The sequence below is a fragment of the Gavia stellata genome, unplaced genomic scaffold (assembly GCF_030936135.1).
Source record: "Gavia stellata isolate bGavSte3 unplaced genomic scaffold, bGavSte3.hap2 HAP2_SCAFFOLD_44, whole genome shotgun sequence".
In the NCBI taxonomy this organism is placed as follows: Eukaryota; Metazoa; Chordata; class Aves; order Gaviiformes; family Gaviidae; genus Gavia; species Gavia stellata.
Window position 1 is genome coordinate 1,009,900 of NW_026777121.1, and position 6,012 is coordinate 1,015,911.

The 6,012-nt window shown below is 41.0% G+C and overlaps 1 long non-coding RNA gene across 1 annotated transcript; it reads left to right on the forward strand.

Moving 5' to 3' along the window:
• Positions 1-718: 718 nt before the first annotated feature.
• On the forward strand, positions 719-4,348 carry LOC132321742 (uncharacterized). The gene is made up of 3 exons (XR_009484868.1): positions 719-1,039; positions 1,419-1,507; positions 4,051-4,348. It is a non-coding gene; the product is annotated as an uncharacterized LOC132321742 (long non-coding RNA).
• Positions 4,349-6,012: the final 1,664 nt, after the last annotated feature.

Here is a 6,012-nt window from a genome sequence, read left to right on the forward strand (position 1 = left end):
AATGTGATAAATGACTCAACCCCAAATAGGATTGCAATTAAAGTTTAGAATTTATTAAACGAATAGAGGCAAGCAAACAGCGCTGGGTGCGCCGGGAGTCTCTGCTCCACCAAGACGCACACCGTACAGTTCTTGTTTTCGGTTTGTATTTCTTCTGCTGCTACATATTCATAGGAAAGGTTGGTCTTTGTAAATGAATTAGGTTCCTCCCCCCCCCCCCCCCCATATGTGACGTGTAGCATGATTTGGGTGGAGAGACGAGTGCTATAGTCATATATGTTTAGCATGACCTCTATAATCTTCATTAGCATATGCAGGGTGTGAGTTGTAATATGCATTTCACCGGTAATGAGGCAAAGGTCAGTTATCGGACACGAAACCTTTTCAAAGAAACAAAGGACCTCTCACATTCCTGTTATCTTACTGTCTTTGCTGACCATAAGCAGGGCTGTCCTGCCTCCACAGGACCCCCTCCTTATCTGCATCCTGTGTTAGCTGGGTGAGTCTCCACTCCCCCGGGTCGCACAAGAGATAGCAAGGGCAGTCTTAACAGCTATTTGAGCACAGGAATCCCACCTCATTATCCAAATTCCACACGCCCTATAGACTTCTTTTGCTTAATACTATGCGGTTAGCAACAAAACCAGTTTTGGAATATTTGTCAGGCAACCCTTGCAAGATACAAGAACTATATACATTAACCACTCTGTGTTTCTTAGGCTTATGGTTAACAAGGGTACGTAGGACAGAAAGTCACATTTCATCATGCGGCCCTAGCATTGTTCCATATTGACACGAATCAGATGAACACATTTCACATTTAACATCGTTATTTTATTTTGGGGTAGCCTGCTTTGGGGTGTAAAAGTCACCATTTCTTGTAATTGTGTTTCAAACATGAAGTTTCTCTCTTTAGAAGGAGCCTTTGGAATCATGATTCTATTCTCCAGATAGCAGAGGATGGTCTCCCTCGAACTGGAGGAAGAGTGAATGAACGCCCTGAGCGTATTCCATGCTAGGCCTATCGGTGTGCCAGCAGGTAAAACTTGGCAACTTCTACCTGTGATATCGCTTCCCCTCCCTCTCCTTTTTCTTCAAAACTGGGTCTCACTTTATGTCACACTGACTTGACAATGTTCACAGGCAAAAAAGGGATAACAATCAGAACAAAGTAACAGAGATTTGAAGAGGAAAAACTGGGACAGAAAGTAACAAGTACTTAATTTAAATCAATCTTTAAGAACAAATCATTCTAGGCAGGACTGAGCACTATTAATATCACCCTGGCCTCATGATAGAGTCGTCCTTACAGCTTAAGATACATTTGCCTTTGTGATTGGTCTTTGTTTAAGCACACAAGTACTTTCCAGAGGTACTCTCAGTGAGACCAAGTGATGTGTAATTCATTATTTTTGCAGCATTTTTAGCCCAGAAGAAAATGGAGGAAAACATCTTAACATCAGTAGCCGCATTGATCTGCTCTAGACAGCCTCCTTCATAGTACGGGGTAAGTAGTCCTTGGTATGTCAGTAACGACAATCAGTATTATAACTGCTTCCTGATAAGGTTAGCGAGTCCCTTCCTTCTCCTTTTCAGTTTTCTAGGTATTTCATATGCAGTCCTTGACTTAAACTTCTCTGTTCTGGGAGCACGGCACTGCACTACCCCCCAGTTATCTCGACTAGCCAAGTGTTACCGCTCTGGTTAAACAAAACTGGGCTGACATCAGTGCTGTTTTATGGTTGACTGAAAAAAGCAAAGCACAGATAGCCTGCTAGACATATCCAAAAATCTCCCGATGGCCCAGACTGACAAAACACCACTCGTGAAGGGGAGGCAGTGAGCTCCAAGAGCAGCTCCCAGGCAGGAATAACCTGTGAGTCCCATACCTAGTGACATAAACAGGCCGTGCTGATCAGTTTCAGCATGATCCGGCGGAGTCCTTACTTTGTCCCGCTGCCAAGAATTCATAATGTCAAGCAGCCCTTGTGCCAGCACAGTCCTATTCAGTCCTAGGATGTGGCCACAACATGGAAGACACCCTTTAAGTGCTTTTGAAGCTCACAAATCTGAATTGCTTTGTAGCATATTCGTAATACATCAAGCTGCACACAGACTGCTGGTAGTGCAGCAGGTAGCAAGGGAAGCAGATGATTCCCTACCATCTCTCGACCGCAGGAAGAAAGCTTCTCTATACCCACCTGGGAAAACTGCTCTTGAAGAGACAGCAGCTGGCAATACCAGTTCCAGTACTGGCCTTCTATAGACGGGCAATATACATGCTCCAGTTCCTTGAATGTCCAAAGAAGAGCTTTAGAATACATGCTTTCCAAGTTGCCGGCATACCGTACTTCCTGCTGAAGAGGGGTGGTAGGCTCGGAGACACCGTTTGAAGTCATTCCAGGTTTTTGCAGGAGTTGGAAAATACAAAAACTACTAGGAAAATAAAATGCAAACCTCAGTTTTAGCTCATGGTTAGTAGAAGAGAACATCCTTAGTTGTTTTAGAGCATCTCAACCACTGTCCTTAGGGAAGGGAAACAGCCAGGGAAGTGAGGGCCCAATTTTTCCATGACAACCTTCTTCTCAGATAACTAACATGCAGTTCTGGGTGGAAAAGTAAGTGGGAAGGCATGCAGGAAAAAAATGGGGAATCCTAAGATTCCTCTTAGGAGAGTCCTGATTCCAAGATAGAAGAAACTGGATTCCTTCTTCTATTCCTGCAATTTAGGAGAATTTGGCTGGTCGTTTGTCAGCAACATTCAGCGCCCTTCAGAATTGAGAGTAACCCGTTTTTTTCTGTTAGCTGTGCCACTTTCTCCCTGTCAAGTTTTAGAAAGAAAAAAGTGGGTAAAGAAGCTCCTGAACGTAACAAAGGCAAAGCATTCTGTTGATCTTTGCTCAGCTGTAGAGTAATATCCAGGCAGCTTTTGCCTCAGCAAGGAAAGGAAAATGGGGAGATGAACTCTATTTGTTTATGCTTTAGTTACTACCACTCCATGACTTTGCTATAGCTGCTCTTGGTTCACTTAACCTTGAGAATTGTTGGCTCCAGGAACACCAATGGCATGGTGCATTAACTGTGTTACACACAGGAAAAAATCAGCGTATACTGCTAAATTTGGTGCTTCTAAACATGTAGCAATGTTTCATGCCAGAAAAAGTACCTTACATATCTTTCGTACTTTCTTTCTACAACAAAAATGTCCATGTCTGCATCAAGACAGTGGTGTAACTGACTCTTTCAGGTATAAGTCAAAAAAGAATAGAAAGTGATGGTGTCTCATTTGTAGGTGGACAAGTTCTCACTGTAGGTTCAAGGGCAGGAACACCGCCCCCCCCCCCCTTTTTTTTTTTTAAACTCCTCTCCTGTGTGTAAAGGAGCATGTAGCTGCCTATCATTCAGGCCAGTTTTGCCCGATTTCTCAGAATTCCTTTCCATCTGCTGGCAGCCAAGGAATGCAGCGCATACGGGCCCCAATAAAGCCTCCCTGAAAGTAATATTTGTACGCTGAATAATGTTGAGGTACACTGCGCTAGCTCAGGGGAGCAGAACTAAGTAGTTGAACGGGCTGGTTTTTTCCTCCTGCAACTCAGCACATCCCAAGTTTACAAAGCAGCTACAGAAAGCAGAGAGAAAACGACAGGAGAAGTGGCAATCAGTAGCAGATTCTAAGGGCGAATAAAAAAGTGCTTATGGCAGCTGTGGAACAGAGAAACTGCAAACAGGCCAGGGAGCTATGACAGCCAGGACAGAAAGAGGACATTTATTGCTGTCTCTGCTTCAAAGGGAGAGCACAGTCCTCTAGCCCTCCGTTACTCTTTATTGGAAATGTAGAAGAACAGAGGATCTTCTCTAACTTTCCTTTCGGTACTGCTGGGTGCAGAAGTCAGAGTAGGGACAAGTGCATAAAGGGCTGAAATAGTAGCCTTCTCCTTGTGTGCGTAGAAGATGCAAGACAGATACAACTTGCTCAGAAGCGTAACATTTAAGCAAACAACCATATTACTGTGATTTTATTACCCTGATAGTTTTTTTTTCTTTTACTAGTTGATGGCCATGCATCTGGAATGGTGGCAGCACCAAGACCAGAAAGGGAGTACAAGTTTGTAAATGCATGTCTGGTGCAAGAGACTGCTGGAGATGACTCAAGTAACCAGAACTCGTTCTTTTCAAGGCTCCTATTAGGAGACTTCTGGAGAATTATCAGTAGGAAGGTTAACGAGTTCCTCAACGATCGCTTTCATGTCATTTAATCCTAGAATAACCCAATTTCTATGAAGTTTGCAAGAAGTCTGTTCATAATTCATGTGGGGGGATAAATAAAAATAAACCCGTGTTATCCCAACCTCTGGATCTCCTACTATGTCTCTTTACATGTGTCTTTTATTCTTGTTTCACTCTGGCTTAAAAAAAATGCTGAACTACTTGTTAGCATAATAAAAAAAAGGGATTGAAACATTCCTGGTGTCAAAGGAGTGTGAGCACTAATAATGAAAATAGTACCAGCTGGGTTCCAAGAAGCAGCATGATAGGCACCAAGAGTAAGAAGAAAGAGCTGTATACAAATCTAAACTCTTTAAAAAATCCTTTTTATTGATTCATTACCATACAAAATTTATTCAAATTACATCCATTTGAAGTGGTGAGATCACAGCTAGAGAACAGGTCATCCTTTAATAAATTTATTTACAAAACCCGCCATAAAAGCTTTTTTTGGTTGGGGTTTTTTTTACAGTATTTTACAGAGGGTTTTTTTTAAACTAGCATACAATGCAAAGCTAAATTAGATTAGTATTTTGGCCCCGCACATTGGGGCAACTGTTTAATTTCTACAAAAAGAGATGGTCTGCGTTAAGTCTTTGTTTTCTCTTCCCCCGCAGAAGTGCCCCTTTGTCTCGCAAATTTTCATGCTCACGCAGCTTTTAACTTTCCTCTTCCACAAGACAAAAACTTTAAATACTGCAATTTTATTTACACATCCACATCTAAAAAAACTCTTAAAAAATTACAAACCAGCTAGAAAATATTCTGGCAGTGTTTACAAATTAATTCTATTGGACAAAACTGCTAGGTAACTAAAGTGTGAGTTGAGAACATACGTCAACTTAAATACCACCGCTGAATGATCTATGCCCACATTTGTACATACAAACACACACTTAACACTGTTTTACAGTTCTTTATGTGTTGCCCTTCATACATTTGTTACATTCCAAAACTCACACAGTCATACAGTTTTCTTATTAGTACTGGGACTGCTTGCCTTTTCATGTGTGAGCTTTCATAGCAGCAACTCAACGGTACCAGAAAACCTGCATACACAATATTCTACTACAGTACAAATAGTACTAATTTTCTGAGTGTGTCAGATAAGCAGAACAGTAATGGAAACAAAAGGATTATATGGGCATCATCTAATCAACATTAGATTAATTTAGCCCAGAACACGGCAACGTATTTTACATGCAAAAAAAAAAATTACTTAAGACTTCTTAGAATTCCTCTCACGTTCAAAAAATAAATATTGGTACTATACTATACTCCCAAAGATCTTCAAAAAATAAATGCAATTCAGTTGATGTGGTACTTACAGTTAGATACTTTGGAAAAAAATTAGTTCCATTTTGCTGGCGAAGAGAATTAGAAAAAGCTGTAAGCAGAGGAAGCTAACCCACTGAGATAAATATGGTCTATTGAACAAACAAAGCTTGGCATAAGTGTTTTCCATAGAGGGAAAAACCCACAGTGCATCTCTAGTAGGCACTTAACACAAAGCCCCACTTAGTACCACAAAAATTTATGTACCAGTTCTAATGCACACTGGGGGCAGTAAAATTGAACTGTGCATCTTCGTTCCAGTTTAAAGAAACAACCAACAAAATCTACTTTCACGCACACACACAAGCATTTTTAAAAATCTGTGATTACTACGAGCAGTGGCAGAACTTTATACTTTTCAATAGCTGCAATATACACTACATTTACAGTGTATTTTTTCATTAAAAGCTT